Raw genomic sequence first — 24,913 nt, forward strand, 5'->3', positions numbered from 1 at the left:
TTTAAAGCAGTGTGTAGAGGGAAATTTACGGCACTAAATGCCCACAAGAGAAAGCAGGAAAGATCTAAAATCGACACCCTAACATCACAATCAAAAGAACTAGAGAAGCAAGAGAAAACAAATGCAAAAGCTAGCAGAAGGCAAGAAATAACTAAGATCAGAGCAGAACTGAAAGAGATAGAGACACAAAAAACCCTTCAAAAAAACCAATGAACCTAGGAGCTGGTTTTTTGAAAAGATCAACAAAATTGATAGATCACTAGCAAGACTAATAAAGAAGAAAAGAGAGAAGAATCAAATAGACTCAATAAAAAATTATAAAGGGGATATCACCACCAATCCCACAGAAATACAAACTACCATCAGAGAATACTATAAACACCTCTATGCAAATAAACTAGAAAATGGATAAATTCCTGGACACATACACACCCCCAAGACTAAACCAGGAAGAAGTTGAATCTCTGAATAGACCAACAACAGGCTGTGAATTTGAGGCAATAGTTAATAGCCTACCAACCAAAAAAGTCCAGGACCAGATGGATTCACAGCTGAATTCTACCAGAGGTAAAAAGAGGAGCTGGTACCACTCCTTCTGAAACTATTCCAATCAATAGAAAAAGAGGGAATCTTCCCTAACTCATTTTATGAGGCCAGCATCATCCTGATACCAAAGCCTGGCAGAGGCACAACAAAAAAGAATTTTAGACCAATATCCGTGATGAACATCGATGCAAAAATCCTCAATAAAATACTGGCAAACCAAATCCAGCATCACATTAAAAAGCTTATCCACCATGATCAAGTGGACTTCATCCCTGGGAAGCCAGGCTGGTTCACCATATGCAAATCAATAAACATAATCCATATATAAACAGAACCAAAGACAAAAACCACGATTATCTCAATAGATGTAGAAAATGCCTTCAAAAAAATTCAACAGCCTTCATGCTAAAAACTCTCAATAAACTAGATATTGATGGAACATATCTCAAAATAATAAGAGCTATTTATGACAAACCCACAGCCAATATCATATGGAATGGGCAAAAACTGGAAGCATTCCCTCTGAAAACTGGCACAAGACAGGGATGCCCTCTCTCACCACTCCTATTCAACATAGTATTGGAAGTTCTGGCCAGGGCAATCAGGCAAGAGAAAGAAATAAAGCGTATTCAATTAGGAAAAGAGGAAGTCAAATTGTCCCTGTTTGCAGATGACATGATTGTATATTCAGAAAACCCCATTGTCTCAGCCCAAATTCTCCTTAAGCTGATAAGCAACTTCAGCAAAGTCTCAGGATACAAAATCAATGTGCAAAAATCACAAGCATTCTTATACACCAGTAACAGACAGAGAGCCAAATCATGAATGAACTCCCATTCACAACTGCTACAAAGAGAATAAAATACCTAGGAATCCAACTTATAAGGGATGTGAAGGATCTCTTCAAGGAGAACTACAAACCACTGCTCAAGGAAATAAAAGAGGACACAAACAAATGGAAGAATATTCCATGCTCATGGATAGGAAGAATCAATACCATGAAAATGGCCATACTGCCCAAAGTAACGTATAGATTCAATGCCATCCCCATCAAGCTACCAACGACTTCCTTCACAGAATTGGAAAAAACTACTTTAAAGTTCATATAGAACCAAACAACAGCCTGCATTGCCAAGAAAATCCTAAGCCAAAAGAACAAAGCTAGAGGCATCATGCTACCTGACTTCAAACTATACTACAAGGCTACAGTAACCAAAACAGCATGGTACTGATACCAAAACAGAGATATAGATCAATGGAACAGAACAGAGGCCTCAGAAATAACACCACACATCTACAACCATCTGATCTTTGACAACCCTGACAAAAACAAGATATGGGGAAAGGATTCCCTATTTAATAAATGGTGCTGGGAAAACTCGCTAGCCATATGCAGAAAGTTGAAACTGGATCCCTTCCTTACACCTTCTACAGAAATTAATTCAAGATGGATTAAAGACTTAAATGTTAGACTTAAAACCATAAAAACCCTAGAAGAAAACCTAGGCAATATCATTCAGGACATAGGCATGGGCAAGACTTTATGACTAAAACACCAAAACAATGGCAACAAAAGCCAAAATAGAAAAATGGGATCTAATTAAACTAAAGAGTTTCTGCACAGCAAAAGAAACTACCATCAGGGTGAACAGGCGAGAAAAGTTTTGCAATCTACCCATCTGACAAAGGGCTAATATCCAGAATCTACAAAGAACTTAAACAAATTTACAAGAAAAAAAAAACCCATAAAAAAGTAGGCAAAGGTTATGAACAGACACTTCTCAAAAGAAGACATCGATGCAGCCAACAGACACATGAAAAAAAATGCTCATCATCACTGGTCGTCAGAGAAATGCAAACCAAAACCACAGTGAGATACATCTCACATCAGTTAGAATGGCAATCATTAAAAAGTCAGGAAACAACAGATGCTGGAGAGGATGTGGAGAAGTAGGAACACTTTTACACTGTTGGTGGGAGTGTAAATTAGTTCAAACATTGTGGAAGACAGTGTGGCAATTCCTCAAGGATCTAGAACTAGAATTACCATTTGACCCAGCAGTCCAGTATACCATTTGACCCAGCAGTCCCATTACTGGATATATACCCAAAGGATTATAAATCATGCTGCTGTAGAGACACGTGCACATGTATGTTTATTGCAGCACTATTCACAATAGCAGAGACTTGCAACCAACCCAAGTATCCATCCATGATAGACTGGATTAAGAAAATGTGGCACATATACACCATGGAATACTATGCAGCCATAAAAAAGGATGAGTTCATGTCCTTTGCAGGGACATGGATGAAGCTGGAAACCATCATTCTGAGCAAACTATCACAAGGACAGAAAATCAAGCACCACATGTTCTCACTCATAGGTGGGACGTGAACAATAAGATCACCTGGACACAGGGTGGGGAGCGTCACACACCAGTGCCTGTCAGGGGGTGGGGACCTGGGGGAGGGATAGCATTAGGAGAAATACCTAATGTAAAGGATGAGTTGATGGGTGTAGCAAACCAACATGGCACATGTATACCTATGTATCAAACCTGCACGTTGTGCATACGTACCCTAGAACTTAAAGTATAATAAAAAAATAAAATTCTTCATTAACAGTCTTTGTCTTTCAGCCCTTTGAACATACTATCCCACTTCCTTCTGGCCTTCATGGTTTCTGATGAGAAGTCATCTGTTAATCTTAGGGAGTATTCCCTGTACATAAGCCTCTTCTATCTTGATGCTTTCAACAATCTCTGTCTTTCAATAGGCATTTTATGATGTGTATAGGTGTGGACCTGCTTGAGTTTATCCCACTTAGAGATTTTAGAGTTTCTTACATTTATAAATTAATGTTTTTCATCAAATTTTGGAAGTTTTGATAATTATTTCTTCAAATATTTTTTCTTGCTTCTTTGTTTTTTCTTCTCCTTTTCTGAGATTTCCATTATGCACATGTTGCCATACTCAGTGATATCCCACAGTTTCTGAAGCTCTGTTAATTTTTCTCCAATCTTTTTACTTTTTGTCCCTCATATTGCATAATCTCAGTTGACCTTACTTCAAGTTTACTGATGCTTTCTTTTGTCAGTTCAAATCTGCCATTGAGTCCCATAACCACTTCAGATTTTGTACTTTTCAACTACGGAATATTTACGTATATTGATTCTCATCATTCTTATGCTTTTCTTTAGTTCTTTAGATGTAGTTTCCTTTCTTTCTTTAAATATATTTATAATAGATGATTTAAAGTCTTTGTCTATTAAGTCCAACATTTGGGCTTTATCTGGGAAAATTTCTATTGACTGATTTTTTTTTCCTGTATATGCACCATACTTTTTCTGTCTCATAATTTTAGTTTTTGTTAAATTAGACATTTTAAATAACATAAGTAGCAACAGTGGAAATCCAATTTTTCCTTCACCAGGGTTTGTTGTTGTTGCTTTTGTTGATGGTTTGTTTAGTGACTTTCCTGGACTAATTTTGTAAGGTCTGTATTATTTGTTATATGTAGTTTTGCCACTGTGTGAGTAGTCTGGCACTGTAGCGTAGTCTTTGCTCAGTTATCTTAGTGGCCAGATAATTATTGGACTGAGATTTTCTTAAATTCTTTGAACAGATTAGCCTCCTAATCTTTGTAGGGTTTCTGTGTGTTTGTTGAGGCATACCTTCAATGCTGAGTTAGGCAGTTTACCACTCAGCCTTAGCTTATACTCCCTGTTTGAACAGAGCCTGGAGGCTAACCAGAAGGAAAAGATTAGAGCCTTCTTCGATTTTTCCTGGGCATAAGCACAATCTGCACATGTATGTGGCCTTACAGATTCTCACAAGCTTATAAACCTCCCATGGCCATCTCATTCCTCAGTTTTTCCCTTTAGGTCTTCTGTGGAGCCTCTTGTAAGTCTCAACAGATATTAATACTTGAAACTGTTGTGATATTAAATAATTGCCCCGATTGCTTTTGACAAATGCCCTAGGAATAAGACTGTTTGCACAGAGTGAGCTTTAAATTAGGTCAAATAAACATAAACTCTAAGAATGGAGCTATTCAGAACATTTTCAGACAGGTCAACTAGTATTAGTTCTCAGGGTATCGGGCTTTTTAGAAACGCCAAATATCAATTTTTCCCCATCTGTTGGCTGCTGGTCTGCTGTCTTTTGCAGCTCTCATGGTTGTGAGACTATTGATTTTCAAGGTTGTTGCAGAGCTGGAGATGGGGTAATGGACATAGGGTAAGTTAAAGTGTCACAAAACTCATTGTTCTTACTGAGATTCACTTTTTTAAAAAAATTAGCAAATACTCCTCGGATTTTTGTAAGACTTTGCCTAATATCCTGAATTCTGAGAAAGTTAATTTATTCAAATTTTGCCAACATTTTTATTGCCTTTATGAAGGAATAGAATGTTCATGTTCTTACTCAAATATGCCAAGAACATGCCTCCTTAATTAAGCCTTTTGTGGTACAATGGTTTTTCATTTTAATGACATTCAATTTATCAACTTCATTCTTTTTTGGATCATGCTTCTGATGTTGTTTTGGAAATATTGTTTTTAATTTCTGATAAATATCTATGTGAAAATATTAGCTAGTTGGATATTTGAGTGTGGAGTTCTGATTAAATATCCAGGATGGGGATATCAATTTTGGAGTCATTAGTAAATAGATGTGATTGAATGAGACTATAAAAGCAATAGGTACATAGAGAAGAGAACAGAGTTAAAAGATCATGCCCAGTGGCATTCCAACATGAAAAGGAAAAGGATATGAGGAAGAGCCAGCAAAGAATCTCAAGAAGGGTTCAGAGAATGGAAATCCAGGGAACTGCGGTGTCTTGGCAACCAAAAGAAGAAAGTGTGTGAAGGAAAAAAGAGTGATGAAGCCTGTGAAATTATTTTCCTGGTGCTAATAAGACAAGGTTGGCCATGGCTTTGGCAATGTAGCACTTATTAGTTTTGGTGGGATGTTGGAGGATAACACCTACAGGAAGTTCAAAAAAAGAAGGTAAGGAGACAATTTGAATGTATTGAGTATACACAGCTATTTAAAAGAATGAGACTTCTCTGGGGCTGAAAACTGGGTGAAGAAATTAGAATGCTGGTAAGGGTTCCTTTACTTAACTGGCTACTTGTAGTTCTTCTCTCTTGGCTATCTCTATCCTCTTTATTCAGGTAAAATTTTGGAATTTTACCAAATACTATCCTATATATTATGTCATTTGACTATTACAAAAGCCCTACAAAGATGGAAGGGAAGTGATAATTGCAGATGAGGAAATGAGAGTCACTTCACTGGAGGTGAAGTGCCTTACATAGAGTCACCTGAAAGAATGGTCTTGGCTGCAGGCCTTTTAACATCATTCCATTAAAAAGCTGGCCATCATTTTCAGGGTGACAACACTGCAGCAGCTTCCTATTATGTGAGGATTAGGTTCAAAATTTAGTACTTATGACTAAATTTGAGTAAGGCCAAAATTACTTTTAAAAATCCCCTATAATCACCAGCAGGATATGGCTTGTTTGAAGTCGAAAGCCAACAACTAAGAGTTTTTCTTAAAGTTGTTTTTGCATATATCTAATTCAAGTAAGTTAAATGCATCTATGATGAGACCCCACTGAATTTCAGTAACAATGTTTGAAACCCGCAGAAACTATATTATCTAATAATCTGTAAACTCCCTGAATTTCCCTTCTAGAATCATTATTCTCTACCTAAATGAACCTCCATTGTTCTAAATTTTGGAGAAGTCTTAAGGGCTCTAGGATTCAGTGCTTGGGGGCATCAAGAAGGTCCATTATCATAAAGAGCTAAGAAATGACCCTACTGTGTTAGCTTTGCTGCTAAACAACTCTTCACAGTGCAATTTTTCTGTCATTGTATTTGGACTTCAGCCAACCCATGTACTTTCTGGGAACTTTCACGGGTCTTTGAACATACAGAGTAAAAGCAAAGGATTCATATATTGATCCCTTGCTGTTACAAATTCAATGGTAGGAAATCTGCCTTCTGCCTTAGTTTCAGTTATCTAACGTCTTAGGGATGAGTAAGACAGCTTGGAAAAATTGCAAATGAAATAAGAGCCCCAATTCCACTTTGCTATCAAGGAGCTATAAGAAATGGGAGTTCAGGGACTTTACTTTCAATGTTTCTAATTTTTTGTAACATTCTAGTATCTCTGCCATTTTGAATCTTAAGTTATACTATGGGAATTTATGAAAACTTTTAGAAAAAAAAAAAAAGAAAACTTTTAGTCTAAAAGACATTGCTAACATGATCAAGAGCTTAAAACCTAGCGTATTTCCAAGAAATCCAAGCTGGATTAAGAAAATGTGGCACATATACACCATGGAATACTATGCAGCCATAAAAAATGATGAGTTCGTGTCCTTTGTAGGGACATGGATGAAACTGGAAAACATCAATCTCAGTAAACTATCGCAAGGACAAAAAACCAAACACCGCATGTTCTCACTCATAGGTGGGAATTGAACAATGAGAACTCATGGACACAGGAAGGGGAACATCACGCTCCGGGGACTGTTGTGGGGTGGGGGGAGGGGGGAGGGACAGCATTAGGAGAGACACCTAATGCTAAATGACGAGTTAATGGGTGCAGGAAATCAACATGGCACATGGATACATATGTAACAAACCTGCACATTGTGCACATGTACCCTAAAACCCTAAAGTATAATAAAAAAAAAAAAAAAAAGAAAACTTTTAGTCTAAAAGACATTGCTAACATGATCAAGAGCTTAAAACCCAGCGTATTTCCAAGAAATCCAAGCTATTTCTAAAGGAATAGTCAACTAAATTGATGAAATAAAACAACTAGAAAAGTAATTAAATTAACAGAGGATTTTAACTTTGGAGTTTAACTTTAATTTTTTTTAAGTTTAAAATTGAATGATGTATTGGGTTAGGATAGGTTTGCAAAGAGCACCAATTGAAAAATACCCAAGTTTTACCACTTACTGGTAATTTACTTAAACTTGCAGAACTTAGCCTCTTCTTCTTTTCCATCTTCTCTTTCTTCTAATGATATGGGGCTAGCAATCTAGCAGGAAATATTAAATTGTGATTTTTTTCTCCTACATTTACCTTCCCCCTCATTTTAAAGTCATAGCTATGCTTTGTAATTTCTTGCCTCTGGAATGTTTGTAATGTATTCCATAGAAAGCAGAAGCTTTGATAATTCTCTTTCTGTTCTGTTGAGCTTTATTTTTTTCAGGATTTTAAAGCCATGAAAGATTATGCTAGCATTCTGAAACAGAGAGAGTTGGGAGCAGATGCGTGAATCAGAAATAAGCTGAGCAGGGAGGGAAGCTTCTAAGAAATTGGAAAAACAGGAAAGTTTATGCCTTCTGAGAAGAGAGGATACCTGTGCTCAGGGATTATGTTGCAATGATGTCGAGACCTAAAAGAGAAATGGCTGCTATCTCCTAGGTCTCCCCGCCCTGCCCAAAGGTCACATGCCTCAAGCCTCACAGGAAAGCAGCAGAGCAACTTCTCCTGAAGTGACCCTGTAACTGAGATGATTACGGGTGTCTGAGTGGGCGTCAGTATGGATGAGTGATCACAAGATGGGCCTCCCCAAAGTCTTAGTGCTATTTTGATCCTGGTGTTTTACACAACTCTGGGGTAAAGGGTGGGGAATGCTGCAACAATAACAGGTTAGATCACCTTTCAACCCAGGAAGCTGGGGACCATAGTCAGTATTAGGTTGACTGGAAATAAATTTTAATGAGAAATTTCTTGCACGCCTGATGTTGTAGGCTGAGAATCTGACAAGTAATATATACTGATTTCTTCTGTCCCTCCATTCTTTCCTTCCTTTCTCCTTTCCTCAGTCCCTCCCTCTCTTTCTCTTTCTCCCCCTCTCCCCTTTTCTTCCTTCTTGGTATCTTTCTGTAGTTGATCTGAATCATAATTATTGCTGACTTTCTGGACCGATTAGCTTAATGGGTTGTGGCATGATGTCAATGGAGCAGTGATCCCACTTCTGTTTAGTCATTGTTCAGAAAGCTTTGAACAAAAAAAAGAACTACTCAATGACTAAAGCTGACTCTTCTTCATCAGTAAAAAAAAAAAAAAAAAAGTCCCACAAATAGGAATTGATTGCTCGAAGAGAATTTTACATTATGCATTACTAAGACTTAAAGAGATACGTCCCACATGGCCTGACCAATCAGAGCACTGTATCTGCTCAAGACAGTCACTGGTTCAAAGATGACAACAAGACATATGGCACTGATTTGAAAGTTCAGGAAAGAACTTTTCAGTAGGATCTCTGGGTCTAAGTATGACGTAAGCCTAGAATTGATAGTTGTCATTTTTGCCACCACATGAGAAGAACATATCTAAAAAGTGAAGACATTGAGTCTCTGAATCCAGCCTATTTTAAGCTTTATAATCTCCTGAATTTCTTACATACATTAGCCAATATAAATTACCTCCTCCACTTTTTTCCTTAAACTATTTTGAGTTGGGCTTCTGTCACTTGCTTTCAAAAGTACCTGATTAATACAGAAATTACGTCAAGTCAGGAAATAACTGTAATCTATAAGGGAAAAGCCAGGATGCCAGAAGCAATTTGAAGAATTTGTAGCAAAAAGAATGGTCATAGTAATCATACATTTTAAATAATATTAACTCTATTTCTCAGTAGCATGTCTACCCTTGTTTACTTGTAAAGGCTTCCAATAGGGGTCACTCTATAAGAACAGAATGGTGTTTCCTCTGCTCTTCTGCAAGTTTTGTAATTTCTGAAACAGGAATTATTTCCAAGTAGAAGGCTGCTGTGAACCCACAATGGCTTTCATGGAAGATAATAAGTTTGTATCAATTTACAGTTGTAAGCAGAAGAAGCTTTTGTCTGTTAAGGCTTGTTCATTAAAAGTTACAGAACATTATATAACACTACACAAAGCCTAGATAAAGAAGAAGGGCTACAATATCTGCCAAAGATGTTGCCAGTGCTGTGGATTCTTCTACCTGAGAGAAACGACATTTGGTTCATTTACTGATCTTGTTGGATGACTGATTGCATTAAACCAACATATGCCAATTCATCACCAAAGCCAATTTCTTGCCACTGGGTCATAGAATAGGTCATACTATTTTATACTATGAGGCAGAACTTTGATAGGCCCTTTTTCTTGTAAGTGCTAGGAAAATAATAAATTTACCCTGTACCGTTTTGGGATTAAAGAAGGAAGGTGTTCTGCTTACTTAGAAGAAAATCAAAATTATTCTTGCTCATGATGACTATGCTTTTTTTCCGATAAAGAAAAAAGGTAGAAAAAAATGTTAATCTGTAAAACCTAGTGCATTTTGGGTTTTTGTGGGTTTTTTTTTTTTTTTTTTGGCTTTTGTTAGTTGCATCATTGTATCAACTGACAGCAGGTAGGTCGGGTAAGTTTAAGCAAAAAAGGGAAAGTCATTAGAAGGTTTAGAAATAGAGAATGGACAGCCAACTGCAAGAAAGAGTGATGCTGTTGGACCTCAAAAATAATTGACACCAGAGATGAGAATTTGAATTTTATCAAATGCTTTTATTAAATGTGTTAATAATAATTGTCTTTTTTCTTGTCATCTAGATGATTTATATTAATAGACACATATTAGTTAGGGTAGGCTAACTTCTACAACAAACAGAACCAAACAGCACAACAGTTCAAAAGTTTATTGTTGAGACAGAATTAGAGATGAGTAGGTTAACAAGGCAGTCTTCCTCCACATAATCATTCAGAGACCCAGACTGGCAGTCTCTACCATCTTTGAAATATAGTTCCTGTCGTCTTCAGCAAACTAACACAGGAACGGAAAACCAAACACCCCATGTTCTCATTTATAAGTGGGAGCTGAATGACGAGAATACATGGACACATGGGGGGAACAACACACACTGGGGCTTGCTGGCGGGGTGGTTGGAGGGAGGAAGAGCATCAGGAAAAATAGCTAATGGTTGCTGGGCTTAATACCTAGGTGATGGGATGATTTGTGCAGCAAACCACCATGGCACATGTTTACCTATGTAACAAACCTGCACATCCTGCACATGACCCCTGAACTTAAAATAAAAGTTGAAGATAAAATAATAGCTCCAAGATCGTGGTATCATTTCTATTCCAACCACTTAAAAGGGAATAAGGGCATGCAGCAGTTCTTTGCAAGATGTACGTTGAAGTGGCACATGCTAGTTTTGCTTACATTCTACTGGCTAAAATGTAATCATATAGCCACATCCAGTTGCAAGAATAGCTGGGAAATGTAATTTCAGTTTGGGTAGCTAATTTCCAGCAGCAAATAATATACCACAGATAATGGGACAAGAATTCTTAGTGGACAGCTTGTTATCTCTGCCATAATGTCCTAATATAGACACACCTTTGACTTTCAGGGATGAAACACACTTGGTTATAATGTATTATTCTTTTAAGGTCTTATATATATAAAAACTGGCATTACTATTCATAAGTGAGTAAACTTGTAGTTTTATTTTTCTATGCTAAATATATTTAGTTATTTGTATGCTTTTGGCTTTATTTTAAAAAATTGAGGGAAATTCTGGAAAAGTATAAAAATTATTTCTTTAAGCTTTACGAAAATTTACCCATGAAATATCTTGCCTAAGTTCTTTTAGTAAGTAACTTTTTTAAACAAATTTCATCATTGTCAGGTTCACGACTACGCCAAACATCATGCTAAGGGTCAGGTTCCAGCCCCAGCTAAGGGCCGAGGGGAGTGGGTGTATTTGGCGCAGGGAGCTGGAAGAACACCCCAAGAGACGGTAGGTAAATGAGACATGGCTTGATTCAGCATCCCCTTCACAGGGTCAGTGTTACATTTATACACCACACTAACAATAGTGGCTGAGAGCCAGATGGTGAGCTTCTCTATGTTATGTCTACATGGCTATGATTATATAAGACACGGGACTGGTAACGGGTATGTCAACGCAGTACTGGCTTTACTACCCAAACCCAGAGTCCGAATTCTCTGGCCCTGATGTGTAAGTCCAGACCATGCAAAATGTCCACTCCCGGAATATGTTCAGGTAAAGGAGAAACACACACAGTATACAGGCACGGAGCCAAGTGGCCATTGCTAAGATGCAGAGACACAGGTTTCACTTTCACCAACTGGCCCCCATAACCATCAATGAATGCAGCTTTGCCCGGAAACTTACCCCGGTTTCCATAAACAAAGCTGCAGTCTGCACCAGTATCTACCAGTGCTAGGACCCACTGTACATTGGTGGGAGGCCAGTGGATTGCCAGTTCCACACGTGGCCTCTGATCGTCGAGCCCCCACCTCAAGCCGGGCACTTTGGCCAGTTCCCTATCAAAGGAAGGGTCTGGTCTCTTTGGCTGTCAGCAAACAGTCCTTGAGTACAGCATCTGGGTGGGGCTAGGCTGATCAGGAGTATTTTGCCCCCTTTCGGACATTTTCTGGAATTGCTTCTCTGGGGACAATTGCCTCCACAGAGCCAATGGCATCCCATTGGGTTGCCTGTCAATTTTCTCCCAAGCAACCCCAGCTGCAATTGAATCAATCCACATGTGCACGTGGGTCACCCGTTGGGGCCCCTGTTGATCTCCTGGGGTGGTTACCTGCAGAGGGGACACCTTCCCCTTCTTTATGGCATGGGTTTCCCAGTCCTGCCAATGGCCTTTTGCCTCCCTGAGGGCTGCCATAGCAGTAGTCACTTCACGTATGTGGCACCCCACATACGGAGTGAACAGCAGCTAGAGAGCCAAAAGCACTTAGGGGCGCTGAGCCCAGCACAAGAGCCCTCATGTGGGAGGTAAAATGTTCATCATCCAGCCCCTGGGTATTCAGATCAAACATAGCCTGCCGCATACCCATCTCCTGGAGTACCTGCATCAAATCAGTATATGATTGCCATTTACTCACAATTTCTATTATCTCTCCAGCATCATTCCAAACAGTCCGTATGGCTGCCATCAGCCACTCAATTAACATGTGGTCACCTTGCCCTTGTGCCAACTGTCAGCACAGCTGCAGCTGCTGATGAAGGGAGGGGTGAGTTGTGATAGAAGCCAGCTTCTCCATCTCAGAAGTGTAGCAAGAAAACCTCATCCCAAAGGCGGAGTAACCAGGCTGGGAGGTGCTCCCCTGGGTGCTGCGTGGGCATTGCTTACCTAACTCCTGCAACTCAGTGGGGGTATAAGCACTATAAGAGGTGTGTTTCACCACTGTGGGGGAGTACCTGGGCTCTCCCCTGGGGTCCCATCAGCTGCTCATCTTCTACCTTCTGACGGATCACAGGATGAGCCCATAGCAGAGGAGCCTCCTCTTCCTCCTCAGCAACAGCATCAGACTGAGTGGGAGTGTCCCACCTGGAGGTCGGGCTCAAAGTCTCGCTGACAACTGTTTCTGATTCCAGGCTGTTTATCTGGGCCTCTAAGCGCCCTGCTTGCACCTGGAGGTCCTTCACCCCAAGGTTTTGCTCCAAGCTGTGCATTTGGGCCCCCGGGTGCTCAACTTGTGCCTGGAGATCCCTTACCTGTGCTATGTCCCACGGGGACTCAGCATGTACTTCAAGTAGTGCAGTCAGAAACGCCCATCTGACTCTGCTGGCAAAGGTGTGTTCCTTCTTGGTGCTGTGAGCTTCCAGCTGCTTCAGTGCCTTCTCCACACTTTGCTGGAGACCTGTCCACTGCCTCTCACGTTTCCACTGGGGCTCATCCAAGCAGCACCGCTGCCACCAGGTGCCACAGCCCATGCTGCGGTCACATAGCAGACTGGGAGCCCTCAAGGGCTGAAGACCCACTCACCTCATCCTGCTGATGTCACCAATTGTCAGGTTCACGACTACACCAATGTCATGTTGAGGTCCAAAGGGAGTGGGTGGATGAGAAGAAAGCTGAAAGAACACTCGTGGCGGGGGGTGGGGGAGCATAGTTAGGTGAAATATGGCTTTATTCAGCAGCAGCTCTCATCAACAGCTTCTGTCTGTCCTGTCTCGGCTGCTTAATCTGGCGGCTCCCACACACAGCTATGAGGCTGGCTCTCCCTTGCCTTCAGGGTAAGCAGCTTAACTCTTTCTCTTTCTGGGCATGAGTGAGCTGAGCTGTGTCCTGGCTGCCCTCTGTCCGTCTGTAAAGATGGACGTATCTGACTCTCTTTCTCTTTCTCTGGGCACCAGCAAGCTGAGCTGTGTCCTGGCTCCCTCCTTTCTGTCTGCAAAGATGAGCAGCTCTGGCTCTCTCTTTCTCTGGGCACATGCCTATACAATGTCAGCAGGGCAATTATACCTTTTATAGACAATAGTGGCATAGCCAAGGGATGGCCTTCCCATGTTATGGCTACACAGCTGTGTTTACATTATACATGGAATTGTGCACATGCACTGCAAACTCTCTGAGTCACTCTGGCCGGGATGCCCACTTCGGCCTATTCCTTGACCAAAGCACAGCCATTTTCCTTACAGTAATGTATTTCCTGTTGTCCCATTTTGGATATGTATATCTGTGTGAGTCATTTTTTTTTTCCTGTTTCCTATTTGGGCTCCACTTATAGAACTGGTTGTAAATTCCCTGGTGCCCAGCAGTCTCCCTGCAGCCACCTCTCTCCTACTGCATCCTTGGGCAGTCAGGAGTCTAACTTCAGCCCTGACTCCTTGAACAATTATGTGCCCTTGAACAAGTGATTTGACCTTTCTGTGACTTGATCTTTTTGTCTTTCAGATGGTCTGAGAGTACCTGTGCTGAAATGGAATTGTCTTTGAGTGGACACTTCTTAGATGAGACCTACTGTGGCCAATAGCTCCTGAGGAACTGAAGCCTTCAGTTCAAAACTTGTGTGAGAAAAATGAATCTTGCCAACTACCAGAGTGAGCTTAGAAATGAATCCATCCCCAGTTGACCCTTGAATATAGCCTTGTCAGAGACCCAGAGACAAAGCATCCTGCTAATCTGCACTGGGTTCTAGGCCCACAGAAACTGTGGGATAATAACTTTGTGTTGCTATAAGCCACTAAAAACAAACAAATAAAATACTTAAGATGTTCCCCTGTGGAAGGGTTCCATTGCCAGGGATCTGTACTTCACAACCAAAGGGATTAAAGAGAATTGCCTTCTTCAGATTTCAGACTGTGGCCTGCTTCTGGTTTTTCTTTCTTTCTTTTTTTTTTTTTTTTTTTTTGAGACGGAGTCTCGCTCTGTCGCCCAGGCTGGAGTGCAGTGGCGCAATCTTGGCTCACTGCAACTTCCGCCTCCCGGGTTCATGCCATTCTCCTGCCTCAGCCTCTCCGAGTAGCTGGGACTACAGGCGCCCGCCACCACGCCCGGCTAATTTTTTGTATTTTTAGTAGAGACGGGGTTTCACCATGGTCTCGATCTCCTGACCTCGTGATCCTTTCTATATTCATATGTATGTTTGTTTAAATCATCCTACTTTTGGAGCAGGAAAAATTACTATTACAGTTTATACAAAGGGAAGAAATCTGGTACATGCTAAAGTTATTCATCTGTAACTACCTGACAAGCCCAATTAGTTGCTTGCTCCTATGGATTCTGAGCCTAAAATCCCTTGAACAGATCTTTGACCTTTTCTCAGGTAAGTTTTTGGAAGTATCCTATTTGTTCACTTACTTGGGCCAGAGACTATAGAGATTAAGAGAAAGTTTAATATTTGACCCTAATTTTAGGCTAAAACAATTTAGGTGGAAAGAACAGACACAATTCAATTTAACCATATTCAACTGCTGTGCTTTAGAAAGCTGGGAGTGTGGAGAATGGAGTAGGTGTACAGAAAAATAAGAACAGTTCTGTTCTTGAAGGCTTGGTAAAGGCTGTTGTGAGTTGGATGGACAATAATTACTACTGAGTAGGTCTAGCTGGGATAGTTAGGGGAGACTTTCTGCAAGAGGCAACACATGAGCTGGGTTCTAAATCTCCAATAGGATTTGATGGCTGAAGATAAGGGTAATAAAACAAGAGAAACAAGTACATTCCAGATAGAAAAGAATAGCATAAGCCAAGAAAAACCTATTCCAGGGCAGCAGGGAAGAGTCTGAAGTGGCAAAACAAAGTAGGAGGCAAAGCTGTCAATATAAGTAACTTGGTAGAGAAACATTAGGAGTTTGGATTTTATCCCATTGACTAGGAGGATTTAAAAACAGAAAATGGCCACAGGGGCCAGGAAAGCTATGAGTAAGTAAAAGGGCCAGGTGTAAGTGCAACAGGGCCCATGGACATAGGAACTGGGGATGTGAAAAACCAACCTTTGCTAACAGTGAGTTCTACTATGCAGTTTTAGCTGATTATAGCCAGACTCGAAAGCAACCTCTATAGGGTTGACAGTTCTTGTGATTGTTCAAGAAAAAAATTTATGTAAAATCTACTGACTTGAAAATACTTGATTAATTTATTTAATGTTATAGAGCTCAGATAAAACACATTTGTCTTATTTGTAGCCCAAGAGCTTTTGGTGGTGATGGTGGGTAACAATTTTGGTAGGAGAGAAGGCTATGAGTTGAATGGCATCTTAGGAAGATTTGGCGTTTGTGATAGATTGGACAAGGTAGAGATATAAAAGAAAAAATGTCTCAGGCCGGGTATGCTGGCTCACACCTGTAATCCAAGTACTTTTTGTGGCTGAGGTGGGATTCAAGGCTAGCCTGGGCAATTCAGGAGCCTTGAATTGAAAAAAACTCAAGGCTAGCCTGGCAATATGGTGAGACCTCGTCTCTACAAAAACATTTATTAAAAAATTAGCAAAGCATGATGGTGTGCACCTGTAGTCCCAGCTACTTGGAATGCTGAGGTGGGAGGATTGTTTAAACCGGGGAGTTCGGGGCTGAGGTTAGCTGAAATACCGCCACTGCATTCCAGCCTGGGTGACAGAGTAAGACCCTGTCTCAAAATAATAATAATAATAATTGCATCAGACCAGTTAAACAGGAAGACCTTATTCAAGATCACCATAATAAGGAGAGAAATTGAATTCAACTTTGCCGAATGAAAAGTGGGAGAGTTTTTAAGCACTGAGATGCACTAGTAGAAAAATACTGAAGGAAGTTAGTGGAGAGGTTGATCAATGTGATGAGAACATCTGTAATTGCTAACTGGCTGTTTTAAAAATTAGGCTCCCATCCCTTCACAGAGACTGGACTATAAGAGTGCTATCTTTCTTGAGGAGTACATTTCAAAAGGATGGCTCCCAGGTCCTTCCCATCCCAGGTCCTTCAGACATTCCTGGGTTATAGAAGATTTATATCTGTTAAAGCAAACTAAATATGGCCAGAGAAGGACTCCTGATTTCTATACTTAAGTCCACGTGAACGAAATGCAACCTAACTTAACAGGTAGACAAGACTGAGAACCTAACTTGGGAGTGTGTGCCTGTAACAGTGGCTGGGCCTTGGCCAATCCCAGCAGCCATACATCAACCACTCATACAGTGTGGAGTGTTCCAACTGTGTTCAAATAAGGTAAATGCCAACCTGTAACCAATCCAGCTGTTTCTGAACCTCACTTCTGATTTCTGTACATCACTTTTCTTTTTTTGTCTATAAATTTGTTCTGATCACGAGGCATCCCTGGAGTCTTTCTGAATCAGCTGTGATTCTGAGCGCTGCTCAATTCACAAATCATTCATTGCTCAATTAAACTCCTTTAATTTAATTCAGCTGCAGTTTTTCTTTTACCACATCTAAAAGGCAGAGAAAGAATTTACAACTGCAAGTTTTCTAAAGTAAATGCTCTAAGAAAAGGGAGGACAGAGGCCTAAAGTTAGAAATAAACTTGTCTAGGCTGGGCGTGGTGGCTTATGCCTGTAATCCCAGCACTTTGGGAGGCCGAGGCGGGCAGGTCACTTGAAGTCTGAAGTTTGAGACCAGACTGGCCAACATGGTAAAACCCCGTCTCTACTAAAAATACAAAAATTAGCAGGGCATGGCGTGCATGCCTGTAGTCTCAGCTCCTTGGGAGGCTGAGGCAGGAGAATTGCTTGAATCAGGGAGGTGGAGGTTGCGGTGAGCCGAGATCGTGCCACTGCACCCCAGCCTGGGCGACAGAGTGAGACTACATCTCACTCACACACACACACACACACACACACACACACACACACACACACACACAACTTGTCTAGAGTTTAGTCAAGCTGAATGTTTAGGCCAACTCATTCAGAGGATAAATGCAGGGAGAAGAGTTAGAAGCTATGGCAATAATCCACATGTGACGTTCTAAAGTCCAAAATGAAGGACTAACACCTGAACCAAGAAATTTTGTGAAAGGCCTTGAAATGAACGAAAAAGATTAGTAGGTGCTTTCAGCTGATAAAGTAGGTGTTTTCTAGTGAGCACTCTGCCAGTTTATTTGAATCTATGAGGTTTTTGTCTTTCATTGCCTGTGAGCTGTTTTCCAAGGATTTACAATGTAAGTTGTGGTTAACTGATTGCAATACAAATTAATCTTCTTTATAGACATGCAGATGAGATCTGTCTGCTGTGGGAACAATTCATTTTCCTTCCTCCTCTACTCACGTAGTAAACCAGTTTTATATCTACTTATAAATTATTTACATCTATTTATAAATTCATGTTAGCACTTCTTATTGCTTATATATGGGTGGTTCTTTGGAATAGCTTACTGGTTCCTTGTTAATTAAGAAATTACAATATTTAACATGTGTTTGTTTAATTACATGAGAGTCTTAATTATATAGTTTTAAGAAACATTATTTAATGTCTATAAGAGAACAAAAGTATAAACGTAAGAGATTTAAAAGATAGAATCAATACAACCCAGTGAAAAATGTGAAGGTTAAGAAAAAGGAAAAAAAAATGATGCTGTTGAATTTTGTATCGAGGGGCTTGGATGGATGATTTGTCATAGATAGAAATAGGAGTAGCAGGAGGAAGAGAAGTTTGAGTGCCAAAGTGGGAGGAGAGGCATTCCTTCTTTTACAAGTATTGAGTTTGAGAGGAGGTTATAATATGCTGGTGAAAATGTCCAGCATTTGGACATGATGTGATTGGAGGTCCCATGGGAGATCAAGGCTAGCGGTATCATCTGGGAGTTGTCTTTACACGGGTGACCTACAGAGACGATGATATCCCTGAGGAAGAAAGTAACAAAAGGAGATGAGGGCAGAGCCTTGGGGATTACCCACGTTTAGGGACAGGATGATAAGCTGAGGCAGCAGAACAAGACAGATTATAAATGGTGTTTACAGTTTTTCTCAGGAGTAGGAAACTCTTTAATCCTTTCCCTATTTCTCTGAGAATTTTGTCTTAAACGTCATAGCCTTTCTTCTTCTTCTTCCTCTTCCTCTTCTTCTTCTTATTCCTCTTCTTCTTCTTCTTCTTCTTTTTTTTTTTTTTTGAGATGGAGCATCACTCTGTTACCCAGGCTGGAGTGCAGTAGTGTGATCTCAGCTCACTGCAACCTCCGCCTCCCAGGCTCAAGCAATTCTCGTACCTCAGCTTCCCTAGTAGCTGGGACTACAGGCGTGCACCATCATGCCCAGGTAATTTTTGTATTTTTAATAGAGGCAGGGTTTCGCCCTGTTGGCCAGGCTGGTCTCGAACTCCTGACCTCAAGTGATCCTCCTGTCTCAGCCTCCCAAAGTACTGGGATTACAGGCATCATACCCTTCCTTCTATCTATAAACCTTTTCTTCATTCATACATCCTGACTTCCCGCTTTCCAGGATTCATTTCTCTCTTCTGACAGTTCTGAGCCTGTCTGTCAAATAACTTGGAATCTAGAAAATGTAGGTGTGACTTCCAGAGCTGCCATTTTAAGCTGTGCAACTAAGCACAAGTGAATTCAGTTCACTGAGCATCCGTTTTCTCATATGACAAAAGCTGACCATGATACTTTCTCTATACAGTAATTGTGAGAAATAAGTAAGGTAACATAAGGCACTGCCAGGCACAGCACTTGGCATATAGTAAATGCTCTTTGAATCTAAGTATGAATTGCCAGATAGGCTCCCCTATAATGGCATGATTCATTTGCAACTTTTGCCCACAACTGAAAGATTTACAATTACACCCCGTTTATTGGGGAAAGAGCTATTTATCACAATGAAGTATTGTGCTTTTTGAATTCCAAGAGAATTAACCTTCCTCTAAATTCCACTTCCTTATTTCATCGCCTTTTCTGTTTTTGGCTTTTAGTGTATGAAGGAAATTTTTTTTTCTTGCTTATGCCTCATTTCATGATAGGCTGTGGTAAGTTTATAAGCACAGACCACAAAAATATCAGGAAAATATGAAACTGTAAAACTAAGGTTCAGTCAGGTTCAGAACTTTGGTTTAATGTGAATCTTTGTATCTTTTCTCCATGGAAATTTCATATTGCAAGGAGTAGATAAGTGGCTTGCTGTAAGAGTTTAGGAGCGATTAGGTAATTTATTTTCTGCCTCTGTTGGCGCCTGCTTTTTTTGTTACATTTTATTCTAAACTTTTGTTAAACACATATTTATAATTGAAAGGTGTTATAGTCCATTATGTGCCTTTTATTAGCTATTGAGTTCACATGAAGTTTTCTCTGGGAATCAGCCTGAAAATAATGCTTCTTTATTTTTTATCTTCAAGGTACCCAACCCAATTGAAGGGGATAAAGAATGTCTGTGAGATTCTGTTAAATTTATATCCCTACTCCTATAGTTTCGTAAAGATCAAACAGACTCCACACATTGGCAGCCACACAGACCAGAGACCAAATCAGGTACATATGTGAAGCTGCAATAAAAGAGAGCTTTACAGAAAGGAAATAAAGGCCTAGCAGGCATGGCTGGCTGACAGCTGAAGAAAGTGCTACTATCATTATTAAGGGGAAGCAAATATACTGCCAAGGTTCAGAGAACATAGTATCAAACATTGCATATGGACACAAAGCTGGGTGACTCGTTCTTTTGCTCTTATTGTAAATGGGAGAGCCAAGTGCCTATTCAGAAAATCTGTTGACAACAAGATATAATCTAAAACACTTTAATAGTTGTTGAGATTTGTCAGATTCTTTGTGCAAGAACTGTGCTGAGTAACCCAGCATCTGTTGTCTAATCCTACTTTTTAACCATCCAGTTACTTTACTTATGAACAATTTTTTCCAGCTAGGGTACAACATTGAAGGAAAGTAGTGCAATCATTAGAAATAAGTTATGTCATCACTGAGTTTAAAATTATGTGCTTTTAAAATTTTATTTCAGGTGCCTCTTTCATTATATTTTTAAGATACTAATGTAGTTTCACATTCCTCAGCTAGTGGGCTTGCTAAATCTTATAATGTATATTGATTACTTATAGATGGAGAGCAACTGAAGTTCCTAACTAAATCCACTCCTTTCTCCTTTCCCTCCTTTCTTCTCTTCTCTCTTTCCTTCTCTCCTCCTTTCCCTCCTTTTATCTAGCAAATATTTACTGAACACTTACTAAGCTCTGGAAGTAGAGTAGTGAAAGCCCTTCTGCACTTAAAAACTTCTAGTCTAGGAAAATTAAACAAATAATATGAGTATTCCAGATAATCATCAATGGCATGAACGTCGTGAAACAGGATGCTGTGATGGTGACTGGGCAGTGGGGGTCCTTTAGATTAGGCAGGCAGGAAAGGCCTGTGACATCTGCCTGTGACTTGAATGATAAGGAGGAGCCAGCCATGGAAAGAACTTAGGTCAGGCCTACCAGGCAGAAGGAACAGTAAGGACAGGGGTTCTGAGGGTGGATAGAACTTGGTGTTTTTAAGGAGCCAAAAGGCCATTGTGATTGGTCTCTGATAAGAGTGAAGATTGCTGAAGTCAGAGACTGAGGCATTGTCTTGTTACTTAGAACCTTGCGAGTCTCTGTCAGGAGGTTGGGTGTTGATCCCAGTACCAGGGAAATTCATCTAAATGTGGACTTGATATGATTAAAGTTTACAAAGGTAACTCTGACGTGAGGTGAGGAGAAAGAACTTAAGGAATTAGAGTAGAAGCAGAAAGGTGCTTTAAGGAGGCATTTAGAGTAATGTCAATAGAGATGATGGCCATTCAATTTGGGATGTTGTTTCTAAGGGAGAAGGGAGTAAAGGATGGTAGGTAAGAAACTAGCAATGCTCATTTTAGATAAGATAGTAGAAGACAAGTAAAAGGGGAGGATCTGATTTAAGAAGTGAGAAACAAAATAAACTTGGTTAACCTATATAATTTTTGGAGATTTTGGAGTGTTATGACAAGAATGAGATTTCCTTGTAAATATAAAAATCTACCTAGATCTCAGTTTCATTTTTCTTCAAATCTCTCACAGATGTCACAGCTGAGGCCAATGATGTTACCTTCCTCCCCTGCTCCCTTCTCTACAACTCTTGCAGGCTCATCACCACTCCAGAGTCTAGGGAAACTCACAAGTTAGGAGAATTTAGGAAGATCCAGATCTGAGACTCAATGCTAAAGCACCCTTCTGATATATGAGGATCACATCGCCTTTAGAGACTTAGATTGACTGGTATTTAAAAATGAACTGTCACAAATTTATATTTTTTAATCATTAAAATTCTAAACACTCAGTATTTTGAGTTTGATATTGTTGTTCATTTTACTAATGAATGGTTCTTAGAATTTTATTGTGCCTGTAGTAGGGAGTCATGTATAAATACTCCTTCTGACAGATAATTTCAAGAACATTTTAATGGAGGGCCTAAAACATGTATGGCATGACATTTAAGATAGAGGAAGGCAGAAATCAAAAGTGTTCTTTTTTCCTTTCAATTAGTGTTGGTAACCTCACTATCACAGCTCTCTAAAGTTAAGTTTGACTATATTTGTTATTCTTGAAAATAGGTTCAACTTGACCGGCCAGCCAAGTATTTTCCACACCTTCCACATATTCCATTTACACTGAAGCTAATATTGCCCCCACATTTCAATATTATTGTGCTTACAGGAGCATGGCTGAGCTTATTTGATAACACCTCTTTAAATTCAGTTAATTAAATGGAAAAAATGTTAGTAAAAAAAAGTTTGTTGCTATAGTAAAAAAGTTTATTTGACTGGAATCTTTTCTTCTTTTTGGACTGATTGTTTTGGCACTGTAAATCTGCCTTCCAAATTCACCTACAAACATGTTTCTGTGGAAACAGAGCCACAAATAGAAGCAGTGGTTATTGATTTTCCTTTGGGGCTACCACCTGGTTTCTGCAAAACCCTGGAGAGTGTGTGCCAATTTCCATGTGTATTTTATCTCCTCGTTTCTCTCCTTATTGCTCCTATACCCACATGAGTTTTAAAATAATCAGTTATTATTTATCAAAAAGCCAGTAAACTGGCTGTGTCTTACTCATCTCAGGCTGCTATAACAAAATATTGTAAACTGAATAACTTATAAATAACAGACCTTTATTTTCTCACAGTTCTGAAGGCTGGAAATTTGAGATCAGGATCAGGTTTTGGTGAGAGCCCATTTCTTCATTTATAGACAGCCACCATATTTGTGCTGCATCCTCATGGCAGTAGGAGGAAGGGATGTCTCCAGGTCATTTTAATAAGGATATTAATCCTATTTATGGGGCCTCTGCCCTTATAATCTAATTACCTTTTAAAAGCCCCATCTCCAAATGCCTTCACATTGGGGGTTAGGTTTCATTAAAATAATTTTAGGGAGACAAAAGCATCAAGTCTATAGCAAGCTGATACAACAAGGGCAGGGAGTCTGGACTTTTCCTGTTATTTGAGCCTTTTTGATTTGGTCCGCCTATAGCTGGTTTCTTCTGACTCTGGTTTTTAGGAAGCCCACTCAGGCTCAAGCTAACCCATCATCTTAGCCCCCAATGCCACATCAAAACTGTTCTTCCTCATGTTCCCCAGTGTCCTCTAGCCTCTCCACAATACTAAATTCCTTGTCCTTTCATCTGGGCCTTCCACCTGTTATGGTTTGGCTGTGCTCCCACCCAAACCTCATCTTGAATTTCCATGTTTTGTGGGAGGGACCCAGTGGGAGGTAATTGAATCATGGGGGCAGGTTTTCCCATGCTGTTCTTGTGATAGTGAATAAGTCTTATGAGATCTGATGGTTTTTAAAACAGGGAGTTTCTCTGCACAAGCCCTCTTCTCTTGTCTGCCACCATGTGAGATGTGCCTTTCGCCTTCCGCCATGATTGTTAGGCTTCCCTAGCCACGTGGAACTGTGAGTTCTCTATTAAACCTCTTTCCTTTGTAAATTTCCCAGTCTCTGGTATGTCTTTATCAGCAGTGTGAAAATGGATTAAAACAGTAAACTGGTACCAGGAGTGGGGTACTACTGAAAGGATACCTGAAAATGTGGAAGTGACTTTGGAACTGGGTAACAGGCAGAGGTTGGAACAGTTTAGAGGGCTCAGAAGAAGATAGGAAAATGTGGGAAAGTTTGGAACTCCCTATAGACTTGTTGAATGACTTTGACAAAACTGCTGATAATGATATGGACAATGAAATCCAGGCTGAGGTGGTCTCTGATGGAGATGAGGAATTTGTCGGGAACTGGAGCAAAGGTGACTCTTGTTATGTTTTAGCAAAGAGACTGGTGGCATTTTGCCCCTGCCCTAGAGATTTGTGGAACTTTGAACTTGAGAGACATGACTTAGGGTATGTGGCAGAAGAAATTTCTAAGCAGCAAAGCATTCAAGAGGTGACTTGGGTGCTGTTAATGGCATTCAGTTTTAAAAGGGAAATAGAGCATAAAAGTTCAGAAAATTTGCAGCCTGACAATGTGATAGAAAAGAAAATCTAATTTTCTGAGGAGAAATTCAAGCTGGCTGCAGAAATTTGCATAAGAAACAAGGAGCAGAATGTTAATCTCCAAGACAAGGGGAAAAATGTCTCCAGGGCATGTTAGAGACCTTTGTGGCAGCCCCTCCCAACAGAGGCCCTTCTCTGTGTGTCTTTGCTGTGTTTCTCTTATAAGGATACATTTCATTGGCGTTAGAGGCCACCCAGGTGATCCAGAATGTGGAGATCCTCATCTTGAGATCTTTGATTACATCTGCAAAGAGCATTTTACCAAATAAAGTAATATTCGCAGATTCAGAGGATTAGGACATGGACATATCACTTGGGGGAGGGTGGTATCATCATTTAGTCTGCTACACATAGTAACTATCAAATAAACACTATGAAGAAGAGTAGCTGTTAATAATAGGATGATAATAAGTACTTATTGGTAGGAAAATCAGAGCACATCACTGGCTCTCTTTATGTTTTCTTTCTTCTCTAAATTTATTTTATTTTAATTTTTTTAACTTTTACTTTACATTCAGGGGTACACGTTAAGGTTTGTTACATAGGTAAACTCATGTCATAGGGGTTTGTTGTACAGATTATTTCATCACCCAGGAATTAAGCCCAGTACTCAATATTTATCTTTTCTGCC

At 39.9% G+C, this 24,913-nt stretch overlaps 1 protein-coding gene and 1 long non-coding RNA gene across 3 annotated transcripts in view; both read left to right on the plus strand.

The window, feature by feature from the left end:
* Positions 1–14,590, plus strand: part of LOC134736991 (uncharacterized) — a 267,957-nt gene extending 253,367 nt beyond the window's left edge. The window contains exons 4-5 of one of the 2 annotated variants that reach the window (XR_010121501.1): positions 11,234–11,344; positions 14,268–14,590. This is a non-coding gene — a long non-coding RNA (uncharacterized lncRNA). The remainder of the gene's footprint in view (positions 1–11,233; positions 11,345–14,267) is intronic. The other variant, XR_010121502.1, reaches the window with a different exon arrangement.
* A 286-nt stretch (positions 14,591–14,876) lies between these two features.
* KCNA4 (potassium voltage-gated channel subfamily A member 4) overlaps positions 14,877–24,913 on the plus strand; it is a 34,488-nt gene continuing 24,451 nt past the window's right edge. Inside the window, exon 1 of the mRNA XM_063641884.1 lies at positions 14,877–15,138. The gene's annotated coding sequence lies outside the window, so the exon portion shown is untranslated. The remainder of the gene's footprint in view (positions 15,139–24,913) is intronic.

Source organism: Symphalangus syndactylus, chromosome 6 (genome assembly GCF_028878055.3).
Source record: "Symphalangus syndactylus isolate Jambi chromosome 6, NHGRI_mSymSyn1-v2.1_pri, whole genome shotgun sequence".
Lineage (NCBI taxonomy): Eukaryota > Metazoa > Chordata > Mammalia > Primates > Hylobatidae > Symphalangus > Symphalangus syndactylus.